Source organism: Saimiri boliviensis, chromosome 14, assembly GCF_048565385.1.
Source record: "Saimiri boliviensis isolate mSaiBol1 chromosome 14, mSaiBol1.pri, whole genome shotgun sequence".
Taxonomy (NCBI): Eukaryota; Metazoa; Chordata; class Mammalia; order Primates; family Cebidae; genus Saimiri; species Saimiri boliviensis.
Genome location: NC_133462.1, coordinates 88132915 through 88146497, shown reverse-complemented (window position 1 = coordinate 88146497; position 13583 = coordinate 88132915). Strand labels below are relative to the sequence as shown.

Genomic DNA, 13583 nt, shown 5'->3' with positions numbered 1-13583 from the left:
GTGGACATTTTTGAGTAACTGACTCAAAAGCCTGTGTTATTATTTCTACTGCAACAGAATATCTTCCCACCGAAGGCAAACAATGAAAACAATCAAAGGAAAACAATGTTGGATGAGCATTTTCTGGAGAAACAGAGGCCACACTTCACCATGGCAGAGACTTCTGAGAGAGCAAGGAAGCAAGGAATAGTCAGTGGCACTGTGATGAGAAAGAGAAGAGTGCATCTAATGAAATTAAAACTAGCTGGAGCAAGGCTCAGATCCCAGAAGATTTTACTTGTAGATGAGCAGAGCTAGCATAGAAATATCGTTTAGGGCCAGGCGTGGTGGCTCACACCTGTAATCCCGGCACTCTGGGAGTCTGAGGCAGGCGGATCGCCTGAGGTCAGGAGCTCAAGGCCAGCATGATGAAACCCTGTCTCTACTAAAAATACAAAAATTAGTTGGGTGTGGTAGCACATGCCTGTAATCCCAGATGCTCGGGAGGCTGAGGCAGGGAGAATTGCCTGAACCTGGGAGGCAGAGGTTGCAGTGAGCCAGGATTGTGCCATTGCACTCCAGCCTGGGCAACAAAGCAGGAAAAGAAGGAAGGAAGGAAGGAAGGAAGGAAGGAAGGAAGGAAGGAGAGAGGGAGGGAGGGAGGGAGGGAGGGAAGGAAGGAAGGAAGGAGAGAGGGAGGGAGGGAGGGAGGGAAGGAAGGAAGGAAGGAAGGAAGGAAGGAGAGAGGGAGGGAAGGAAGGAAGGAAGGAGAGAGGGAGGGAGGGAAGGAAGGAAGGAAGGAAGGAGAGAGGGAGGGAGGGAGGGAAGGAAGGAAGGAAGGAAGGAGAGAGGGAGGGAGGGAGGGAAGGAAGGAAGGAGAGAGGGAGGGAGGGAAGGAAGGAAGGAAGGAAGGAAGGAAGGAAGGAGAGAGGGAGGGAGGGAAGGAAGGAAGGAAGGAAGAAGAGAGGGAGGGAAGGAAGGAAGGAAGGAAGGAAGGAGAGAGGGAGGGAGGGAGGGAAGGAAGGAAGGAAGGAAGGAAGGAGAGAGGGAGGGAGGGAGGGTGGGAAGGAAGGAAGGAAGGAAGGAGAGAGGGACGGAGGGAGGGAGGGAAGGAAGGAAGGAAGGAAGGAGAGAGGGAGGGAAGGAAGGAAGGAAGGAAGGAAGGAAGGAGAGAGGGAGGGAGGGAGGGAGGGAGGGAAGGAAAGGAAAGACAAGACAAGAAATATCATATGGAAACAATGTGTGCACAAAGACAGTTTTAACTAAAATAAAAAATGCCCTTGGATGTTTGACTCAAGGGAGTACCAGGGAGGCTGAAAAGCCAGGTTTTTAAAATATAACGAACTGAAATGTGGAGCGTTCCATGTATACATCTTAACAGAAAGCCCATTGGAATTTTCATTAGCTGCACTCATTGCAAAGGGTTACAATAGGATAATTGAACAGAAAGAACCCTTTGGACCTGAACTTGGCAGAGAAAGGCTTTCCCAGAAGATCATTTCACCCAATATTTGTATTATGTAAGTGTCAAAATATGTCATTTGGAAGATGATATTTCCAGTTTATACAAGAATACTTTTTAGAGATAATTTTTATAGAATCCAAAGTATGTAATTAATTAGCTCGATTCCCAAGTTAGAAAAATAAGACACACATGTGTACTATGCTGTGACTGCTAAGCCCTCTAGTTTTACAATGTCATTCAGTTCTGCAATTCTCACTATCCACTATCCTACTATGTATTGTAGTTACCAGAGAGGTTAAAAAACTTTACAAATTTTATGAAACATTGAGCATCTCATTATTACTTTCAAAGAGTTTTGAAAACTTGCCAACTCTTTCGTCTCGTTCTTGGGAGAAGCATATTTTTAATAGTTTGGTGCAAAAGTAATTGTTGTTTCTGCTATTACTTTCAATGGCAAAAACCACAATTACGTTTGCACCAACCTAATAGTTATTATTATTTTTGTTCTTAGGATTTCGACAAAAGTAAACTTACTTTGTTTATTTATTTATTTTGAGACGGAGTTTCGCTCTTGTTGCCCATGCTGGCGTGCAATGGCACAATCTTGGCTCATCACAATCTCCACCTCCCGGGTTCAAGTGATTCTCCTGCCTCAGCCTCCCGAGCAGCTGAGATTACAGGCATCTGCCACCACGCCTGGCTAATTTTGTATTTTTAGTAGAGACGGGGTTTCTCTGTGTTGGTCAGGCTGGTCTCAAACTCTCAACATCATGTGATTCACCCACCTCGACCTCCCAAAGCACTGGGATTACAGGTGTGAGCCACCGCACCTGGCCACTTACTTTAATTGAACAGTAAGTCCCCACCCTATAGATGGAGAGAGAAGGAGATAGATAAAAATGTGAAGAAGAAAATATATTAAAATATCTTAAAGTGTCAGTGTAGAGCACTAGTGGTGGGTATCTAAGTGTTTGTTGTAGTATCTGAATATTTCTATTTCTTTAATTTTTCATTATAAAATATTTAAAAACAAATTTGAATAAAACTAATCCATATGATGTTCTTTATGTAACAGTTTTCTGCTTTGTGTTCATTATACCTTGCTGGGTTCAGATGTCATGGGATTCATTGCTTAACCAAAAGTCATGAATACCTAAATCTTGAGAGAATGTTTTCCAGTCATTAGAAATAAAACCAATGATATGGACTCTTTGTTGATGACTGTATAATTGGCTACATTTGTAAGAAGAATAATTTGCCCAAAGGCTTCTGAGAAAAAAGAAACAGTCATTTATTTGGAATTAATTATATGTCAGATCCATACGTGTTAAGGGCTGTGCGTGTATCCTTTATTCAATATACATGGCGATAGAATTGCATAAGGGACTCACTCTATTTTATAGAGGAGTCTGTGGCTCAGGAATATGAAATTCAGTGTCTAAGTTCACGCAGTCAGAAAGTGGCAGAATGGGGCTTAAACCCAGGTTTGTTTGAATCACAGTTGTGCTACTATCACTCTGTCACCTCGATTACTTGTTGGATTGCTGAAAATGAGTCACAATATCCCTACTGTCTGATTTATTGTTTGTTTTATGTTGTTTTGTTTTGTTTTTCTGAGACAGTGTGACTCTGTCGCCCAGGCTAGAGTGCAGTGGTGTAATCTCGGCTCACTGAAATCTCCACCTCCCTGGTTCAAGCAATTCTCCTGGCTCAGCCTCTTGAGTAGCTGGGATTACAAGCACACACTGCCATGGCCAGCTAATTTTTGTATTTTTTTAGTAGAGACAGCGTTTCACCATGTTGGCCAAGCTGGTCTCCAACTCCTGACCTTGTAATCTGCCTGTCTTGGCCTCCAAAGTGCTGGGATTACAGGTGTGAACCACCGTGCTTGGCTGATTTATTGGTCTTTAACAGAGTACTTAAAATTTTCTAATATTAAGGCCAGGCACAGTGGTTCATGCCTGTAATCCCAGCACTTTGGGAGGCCAAGGTGGGTAGATCATGAGGTCAGCAGTTCAAGACCAGCCTGACCAACATGGTGAAACCCCATCTACGCTAAAAATACAAAAATTATCTGGGCATGGTGATGTGCACCTGTAATCCCAGCTACTGAGGAGGCTGAGGCAGGAGAATCGCTTGAACCTGGGAGGCAGAGGTTGCAGTGAGCTGAGATCATGCCATTATACTCCACCCTGGGCAACAGAGTGAGACTGCATCTCAAAAACAAAACAAAAACATAATTGCCCTAGTATTTCACTCTGAATGCTTTATTAAACACCTCATGTCCTTTGACACATAATCTGAGAGCTAGTAGAATCCTCAGAAATCATCCCTTACCGACACCTTTGGCTGATGGAAAGGGAAATAATGTACAATGAGGTTAAATAATGTATTCAAAGCCCTGTAGCCTCTGAGTAGCATTTCTAAGAAAGATTTACAAGGCCCCTCCATTATATCATGATGCTATGTTATTGTAAAATGCAAAATTAGAGTTATAAATTAATTTAATCTGATAGTTTGGTTAAGTGCTACATTGGGTTTAACATCAGCATACCGTGTCTGCTATGGGATGCCTTGATTCCTTATATCAATATTAACTCTTAGTTTAGCTCATCTATCTAGAATACATTTAGCCCAGCTTCTACAAGGCCAGTCTCTTTAACCCAACCTTGCCGCTGGCACAGTTCCACTCAGGGATGGACAGAGAACAGAAGAAGAACAAGCAAGCAAATAATGCTTTTTTCAATAACGTGTCGTTGTTCTTTCAACACAGGTGCAGTTGTGTTACATAGTCATTTCACTGATACATTTCAAGTGTTCATGGAATTACAGTTTCTCTTTTTTAAAAACTCCCAGCTGACTGCACTGATAGGGAATTACAGTTTCCACTAAGCGAATTCAAATGAAGGGAAAATTGACAATGGCATCACCTGGTGGGAGAATTCAGGGACACGTTTCAAAGCAACCTCATGGTAAATAGATTACCAGGGCCTCAACTACATTACAGAATAATTCTAAGATGTGTTAGAATACATTAGTATTGTTGCTAAATTCAATGTACACTAAATCAAATCCTATAAATATTGATCAATCTCCTGCCAAGAAGACTTCTTTTTTTTTTTTTTTTTTTTTTTGAGACAGAGTTTCGCTCTTGTTACCCAGGCTGGAGTGCAATGGCACGATCTCGGCTCACCGCAACCTCCGCCTCCTGGGTTCAGGCAATTCTCCTGCCTCAGCCTCCTGAGTAGCTGGGATTACAGGCATGTGCCACCATGCCCAGCTAATTTTTTGTATTTTTAGTAGAGACGGGGTTTCACTATGTTGACCGGGATGGTCTCGATCTCTTGACCTCGTGATCCACCCGCCTCGGCCTCCCAAAGTGCTGGGATTACAAGAAGACTTCTTAATCACTGTGATATGCTGGCAGTTTTGAAAATGGCGCAATAATGGGTAGAGAAACACAAATAGAGACATCCGGAGAGGAATAGAAACAGGCTAATTTCCCCTTGTTTCCAAGTGCCAGAGCCCTTTACTAGTGAACGTGAATCTGTATGGCAGAGACTAAAGGGCACACATAACAGGTAGCATTTCTTTCAGGATCAAGTGACATTTCAACACCAAGCCTGGTGAAGCGCGAGAGGAGATCAGGGTGCGGACTCCAGTGAGAGTGGTCAAGTGCTGGGTGTCATCACCCTGCGAGTTTCATGAATGGCCGTGCATACACGCTGGTCCGTGGCCACCTTTAGAGGCCTAATGAATATTACCTGTTTATTCCATCCTCTGACTTACCGAATATCTAAACTTCAGGACGTGTTGCCTTGTGCGGTGTTCATTTATGTACCACCTTCTTCATTTTGATGGTGAAAACTATGTCTGATTTGAGGGAAAGTACAACCTAGGAGTCAATTATTTGGGTTCCAGAATGAGATGATTTAGATTCAAATCCTCCTCTGACATTTATGAGATTGCTGTATTGTCCAATTCACATAACTGCCCTGTGCCTCAGTTTCCTCACCTTTATATATTTGAGTGGTTACTAGGAGGATTAAATAAATTAATATATGTGTGGCCGGGCGCGGTGGCTCAAGCCTGTAATCCTAGCACTTTGGGAGGCCAAGGCGGGTGGATCACGTGGTCAAGAGATCGAGACCATCCTGGTCAACATGGTGAAACCCTGCTCTACTAAAAACACAAAAAATTAGCTGGGCATGGTGGCGCATGCCTGTAGTCCCAGCTACTCAGGAGGCTGAGGCAGGAGAATTGCCTGAACCCAGGAGGTGGAGGTTGCGGTGAGCCGAGATCACGCCACTGCACTCCAGCCTGGGTCACAAGAGTGAAACTCCGTCTCAAAAAAAAAAAATTAATATATGTGTAACATTTAGAAGAGTACCTGGCACATGGTGATACATAAGCCCTATGTAAGGTAAATTATTATTATTATTTTATGTCAATGAATGTCATAGCAATAATTTTATTATTTTTAATTTAATAAAAAACACAATTTTAATTAATGATTAGTTAATAATTGATTATTTTAAGTAATGATGACATGTATTCACACTTCACACAATACATAAAGAACAAATCATAGAGGAAAAGCCACGATAAATATCACGTTGCAAGTACATAATTAGCAACATGAAAAGTGCATGTAATTTTTGAAGCATGAGGAAATTTTAGTGCTAACTCTAAATAGATAAAGCATCTGTTTATCTTGGATGAGTCTTTTAAACTTTATAAAGAATAACTATGCAGTGAACATGTAGCACTTAAGAAGCAATAAATTTACATGACTTTCTTATTCTTTCTGTGGAATAAAGATATTAGACCAGTTTGTTCCTTCTTGCTGAAAGATTCAGTGACCTTTAGACAGGGGACGAAAATACAATAGTACTTATCTTGGGGTTCCAATCTTGACACACACTGTCTACAGAATTGGACACATATTGTTGCTATCCTTATAATTTCTGTGTTTGAATCTTTTCTGCCCATCTAGTTTAAGATTGGAAACCATTAATTGATTAATTCAGTGGACATGTAGTAAGCATCTGCTATATGCAAGTTAATAGGATCTGAAAATATATAATGACAGAAACAGTCTCTCGTCTCCATGAGTTTCCAGTCAAATTGTAAGAGAAGTATGAAAGCAAAGAGTTCAACAGTTATTACACATCCACAGCGGAAGTCTATACGGAGTACTGTGAGGGCGCAGAAGAATGAGAAATTGTTTGTACTGTGACGTGGCTGTAGTAAGGAAAAGTTTCACAAAGGAAGTAAAAGCTGTTTTGATTTTATCATTCTATTCCCATCAGTCCCTATTATGCTGCTGGCACTCTTTGAAAGAAGCAGAAACCCCATGTGCGCTTTCCAAAGATTGTCTTTAAAGACGTACATTATTGAATACAAGTGGACGTGTAGTTCAGGGCACATGCTACACCTTCTTATCACTAAGTACACACATTGCAGGAACCTGCCAATCCCAGCATAGTTTTCTCATTTCTACTCCATAACACTGCCTACCAGCTTTTACAGACAGATCAATTGCCCATTAGGTTACTAGTATCTTGTCTTCAATGTGCCTATTTATTATTGGCAAGCCACCAATGAACTTTCAGGGGGTAGACGGCCACATGCAGTGAGAGAAATATTTTATACCATCCTATGGGAGACTGAGAATAAAAAGAACATATCCTCACCATAAGTTAAACATCGAAAAATGGTATGATTCTTTTAAAAGTGTCCTGCCAGATGCTGCTAGATACTGGGTATGTGGCCAGAGGATGTTAACCTGACACTAAATGTCATACAAATCATGATTTCCCAAAGGTCAGATGTCACCAATGCATGGTTATTTTCTTCAACTTACTCTGTAGTCTCTCTTAAACAATTTGTATTGTTTATGTTACATATGTTATGGGATAAAAGGTCTCTATCTCACGGAACAGTGCTAGGAAGTGAGAAATCCAAGAATGAGAGGGGCAAAATTAAGATTGTTCTATGGATGTCACTAGCAAAGTCATTATGATTGAAACCAAATAAATGAATAGAAAAGGCAAAACAAGCTCTGAGTTAGAAAAACAAATTACTCGTGCCCAAGCTCAGATTTATTCCTATTACCTACAATTAGAATTTTTAAAAATTGAGCCTTCCTTTTGAATTTCCAAAATTAGTAGGAAGGGGAAAAAAGTGAAAAGGCCAATAAAGGAAATAAGGAAGAAATCAGAGTTTTGAGGAGACAAGCAACAGATGTTGTTTCAGAAATTAGATTTGGAATAAGTCCAAGATGACTAATTCCAAGTCAAGAGCTAAGTAGACCATGGGTGAATTTCATTTCATGCATTTCATCTGAGCGTTGGTACTGGAAGACACATTACAGTGGGCATCTGGAAGTTAGTTCACCAGAAGGAAGTAGGATTACTTAAGGAATCTAATAATGAGCAAAAATAAAGACATTGAGCTATTGGAAGAAAAGGAGAATGTGATGGTTTCTCTAGAAAGTCACCCAGGCTGGAGTGCAGAGGCACGATCTCGGCTCACTGCAACCTCTGTCTCCCAGGTTCAAGTGATTCTTGTGCCTCAGCCTCCTGAGTAGCTGGGACTACAGGTGCAAGCCACCACATCCAGCTAATTTTTCTGTATTTTTAGTAGAGATTTTTCATTTTTCTGCATTTTTAGTACGGTTTCACCATGTTGGCCAGGCTGGTTTCAAACTCCTGACCTTATGTGATACACCCACCTCAGTGCTAGGATTCCCAAAGGGCTAGGATTACAGGTGCGAGCCACCAAGCCTGGCCATACCAGTAATTCTTTACCCTCTATTTTGATCTAATCTTTATCCAGAAATAGTTCAAGATCAATAAGTAGTTCAAGTGGGCAGACAACTTAAATTCCATTAAGCCGAATCTGTATTTATTTGCACACACAATTTTTCCCTCCATAGTTACAATAAGGAAGACATAATCACCTTAGTATAAAGGAAAATATATTCTACATCCGAAAAAATCACTGTGGTTCCTTCACACAGTGGAAAAGGTGGCCGCTGTAGAGACATGAATCAATAGCTGCATTGTTGTGGGGGGTTCCTGGGTAGAGAGGAGGCTGCCAATCTCTTGCTTCCATCACATTTCCATTTTTTCCTGTTTTGCAGCCAGCCGTGGTCCCATGCTTGCTAGCAACAGAAAGTACAGCAGATGGCAGCAAGCAGCTGCTGCACTTTTCAAACCTTGATCAGCAACGTTTTCAAGCCAGCCCGAGGCTGGTTGACTGGAGGCAAAGATGGATGCTGATTTGTTAGAGTCCCCTGTCCTCCATCTCTTGTTCCGTCTCTACCTTTGTGGCCTGCCCGGTGATAAAGAGACACCTCATTTCACAAAAGCACAGCAAACTGGAAGCGAGAGGAGGAGAGAAAGCTGGGGCTTGGCTGGACAGACTGAACTGGACTCAAGCCTGTAGTGACCTAGTCAGGCGTGGCATTGATGTCGTGGCAGATCTTCTTTGGCCTCCCTGGGCTGTTGAGCAATTCCTTGGATGCACATCTGTGAATGCTAATCCAACACCACACCAATACTTTGCAGAATTATTCCATCCACTTTGCAGCTTCCAGCTTTGTAGGGGCTTCACCGGGGCTGCAGGTAGCAGAAAAGACCTGAGGGTGAACTGCGTGGTGCTGAGAGATAAAAGCCTGGATTTTACCAATTCAGACTTGGCAGATCACATCAGAGCTGTCAAAAGGCTATGGACTGCTCTGAGCTCCTGCCTTTAAACTTGCCCTGTTTAGTTCAGCTCAGAAGCCTGGAATTTGCAAAGGTAAACAACTCTTATCCCATGGATAAGCTGGATAATGCAATTTAAAATACAGACATATATTCTTCAGACAAACGTAACTACCCTGACATTAATGGGGCCATTTATCTATGTTGAAGTCAGTAAGCCATAAGCACTGTCAGTGATGTTGGGATTTGGGGATTTGATTAGGTTTGGATTTCCAGTGACTTAACAGGAACAGAGGGTGCGAGGTGAGGTCTTTGGTCTTATCTTCTTGACGTACTAGATAACTTGTATTCTTTCACCTTTGTGCTAAAACCTAAAAGGTACATTTGTTCTTTTGTGTTTTCCATAATTTAACAGGTTGTTAACCGGGTTTATTTTTCATAACCAGCAAGTTGTACTTATGCTGATCATTCAGTTTTGTGGTCAAATATTACAAAGCTGGGTTATCTACGTTTATATTTTTCATGAAATCAGCCCTATCAGAAATTAGGATCACAGGTCCTAACACTTAACTTCCTGAGTTCAAGGTTATTAAAGTAACTTCAATACTGAACGGCATTTATAAGTTTTACATTCTCCCAGATGATTCACTGACACGGAGTTCAGACTTGCATGCAGTCAGCCTTGACTATCTTTGGCTGTCTCTTCTTAGAAATCGGGCAATCATCTTACCAAAAACCTGGCCAATAGGTTTCCAAATGTTGGCTTTGTTCATAGAAAGAACACTGGGCTTGAGAAAAACTCTCACATATGTTTTCTTTTTCTTTCTTTCTTTCTTTTTTTTTTTTCTTTTTTTTTTTTTTTTTTTTTTTTTTTTTTTTTTTTTGAGACAGGGTCTCGCTCTGTTGTCTAGGCTGGAGTTCAGTGGCACACTAACAGCTCACCGCAGCCTCGACCTCTTGGGCTCAAGAGCTTAAGCAATTCTCCCACCTCAACATCCCAAGGAGCTGGGATCGTAGGCACATGCCATCACACCCAACTAATTTTTGTATTTTTTTTCTTTTTCTTTGAGACAGAGTTTCACTCTGTCCCCCAGGCTGGAGTGCAATGGCATGATCTTGGCTCACTGCAACCTCCGCCTCCCGGGTTCAAGCCATTCTCCTGCCTCAGCCTCCCAAGTAGCGGGGATTGTAGGCGCCCACCACCACACCCAGCTAATTTTTTTGTATTTTTAGTAGAGATGGGGTTTCACCATGTTGGCCAGGCTGGTCTTGAACTCCTGACCTCAGGTGATCCGCCTACCTCAGCCTCCCAAAACACTGGGATTACAGGCACGAGCCACCATGCCCTACCTCAAATGTATTTTCAAGTGGAGCAAAGTTAAGGGGTTCACAGTCACTTAAAGTTTTAGCAGAACATGGGAGTAAGCAAGAACCTTCTCTTAAGCAACTTTTCTGCCCTGCCTCGTTGGTAAGTGAGCCGTTTGGCTGCCTCTGGTTTCCCACTAGCAAACATTAACTGATTAGGAAGATGAATAGGATTAGCTAAACAATTAATCTCCATCTACTCTAATACATAAATTGTGAAATCACACTCATCATACCAATTTTTATCAATTCAAAATGTGAACCTACTGGCAAAAAAGAAAAAAAAGAGAAAAATTTACAGTCGCCGAGAGATGTTTCATTACAGTCCTTCAAAATGCTTTTAAAATGCTTTGAAAAATCTTAATTTCAAAGTTTGAAATTTATCCCAGTCCATTGTCCTCTTGCCCAATTGTTGACAAATCATCTCGGAGGGGATCTGGTGAGAAAACCATGGGTGGCCCTCGGCTGGTATCTTTGGCTCAATCGAGTATACATTTGGCGAATCTGGCCAGGCTGTCGGCTACCTGGGTGGCTTTGTGGTCTGATGTAATCAAAGTCGGGGGATAGATTAAGGAGACTGGATCTTTCTTTAGTAGATGGAATATAGCAATTCCAATTACTGACATCCTAAAAACTTCTCTGGAGCTGCCGAGCAAATTCTCCATACATTTAATGTTTTCTACATTAAAAGATATTCCGCTTCCACAACTGAAGTGAATTATGAAAACAAACCACCCTTTAAGATAAGCCTGAAATTATCACTGTATTTCACAATGGGAGGATAAAAGCCGAGAAGTTTTCAAAATCTACCAGCAGGCATCTCCCAGAGAACACAAAATTTGCATGAATCCCCTTGAGCTAGGGAAGCTGGGGAGATTTGAAAGAGAAGGGGAAAAGTGAATATTTTAAAGCTTCCCAGAAACAGGTAAGATTTAAGAAGAAGAAAATCCTGTTAACAAGTGGGAAGGGCAGACAGTGCTCTGCCAGCCCCAGAAGAGTCAGATGAGAGGCCAGACACGCATTTCTGCTTTTCTGAAAGTTACCCAGACATAGACAAGAATAACAAGAAACGTAGAACAACATGATCCCTTTATTTTGATAACTTGGAGAATAAAAGGAAAAGATTCCAGTGTAGGCAAGCAGCAGAAGCCAAAAGCTTCAATACTTTACATGGAAAATGGAGATTGGAGGTGTCTGAAGAAAAAGCAGTTGGAGTTGCAGTGGCTTTTAACCTTTCGGGAGCATTGAATTGCCTTGAGAAAGCTATGCATTCTCTTCCCCCAAATATAAATGCATGATTTTCCATTTTGTTCATTAAATTTCACTTGTAATAATTATTTTTTTGAAGGAAAATTTGTATTATTTTTTACAAAAAAAATTTACAATTTAACCCAGTTTTGTGGCCAGTTCTTTAGCCTTTGCCTTTTCAAGCTTGGCGATGCGAGCCACAGACTTGGGACCCAGGACATTGCCTCCCCAGTGACGGCGGATCTCATCATATCTATCATTATAGTTGGTGCGGATAGCTTCCACCAGCTTAGCCAAAGCACCTTTGTCTTCCGGTTCACGTGTGTGAAGGCAACAGTGGTGCAGGTCTTCCTGTGGACCAGACGTCCCAGTCTTGCCTTCCCCTTGATAATGCAGTAAGGGACTCCCATTTTATGACACAGGGCAGGCAAGAAGACAACGAGCTCAATAGGGTCCACGTCGTGGGCTATCACCACCAGCTGAGCTTTCTTGTTCTCCACCAAGGTGGTGATGGTGTTAACTCCTGCTCGAAGGACAGGTGGTCTCTTAGTGGGGACGTCCCCTTTGCCAGCCGCTTTCTTCTCGGCCCGGGCCAACAGCCTCTGCTTCTTTTCTTTCTTCGTCTCTGTTCTATACTTGTGGGCCAGCTTAAGCAGCTGAGTAGCTGTTTGGCGGTCCAGGGCCTGGGTGAACTGGTTAATTGCAGGGGGCACTTTCAGCCGCTTATAGAGGATGGCTCTTTGTCGCTGCAACCTGATATAGCGGGGCCATTTCACAAAGCAGGTGAGGTCTCTTTTGGGCTGGACGTCTTGTCCAATTCCAAAATTTTTCGGCCTTTTCTCAAATAGTGGATTCACCACTTTCTTGGCCTCCTGCTTCTTCACGACAGCAGGGGCCGGAGCCACCTTCTTCCCCTTGGTTTTCTTTCCTTTTGTCATCTTGGGCGTCGGGAAGACTGTAATAATTATTTTGCATGTATGACAGGTGAGTAACTCTTATACAGAATAGAGTTTCTGCCTTTGTTTTGTTTTTCATCTTTTTTTGTTTGTTTGGTAATGAGTTTTGCAAACCTTGAGAACGTAGTGTGACGCAAGTTTATTGGTGAGGGAAGGTGATTAACTGTGTCCTAAAGAAATAGTAGTCATGGTGAATAATTTCTTTCCCATCCTACCTCAAAGGAAAAATATGGATGAGTAAAATATCTGGGGCTGGGTGTGGTGGTGTGGCCTGTAATCCCAACACATTGAAAAGCTGAGATGGGCAGATCATGAAGTCAAGAAATCAAGACCATCCTGGCCAACATGGTGAAACCCCATCTCTACTAAAAATAAAAAAATTAGCTGCGCATGGTGGTGTGCGCCTGTAGTCCCAGCTACTTGGGAAGTTGAGGCAAAAGAATCACTTGAACGCAAGAGGCGGAGGTTGCAGTGAGCTGAGATTGCACCACTGCACTGCAGCCTGGACAGAGCGAGACTCTATCTCAAAAAAACAAAAACAACAACAAAAAAATCGAAGAGATTACAATGACATACCAAGAACGTGTAAACTGACATGTAAACACACGGACATTTTTCTTCCATCTCTACTTATTAGTTGCATTCATTTAAGTCGTTAAGATCTTGGAAAAGCATCACATCATTGTGTCTTTCTTATGTCTTTTATTTAAGACAGTTACCTGGTGTGGCATGAAGCAATATCTCCCAGCCTCTAAAATATTTCTCAATCCTATTTTGCTATAGGAATGATCTCATCTGATCACGTTCCTGAAGCAGAAGAAAAAAAAAATACCATTTCTGAAGCCAGCGAGTTCCAGT

General features: G+C 41.9%; 1 pseudogene; it reads right to left on the bottom strand.

The window, feature by feature from the left end:
• Window positions 1-11906: 11906 nt before the first annotated feature.
• LOC101050464 (large ribosomal subunit protein eL8 pseudogene) lies at window positions 11907-12707 on the bottom strand (annotated as a pseudogene).
• Window positions 12708-13583: the final 876 nt, after the last annotated feature.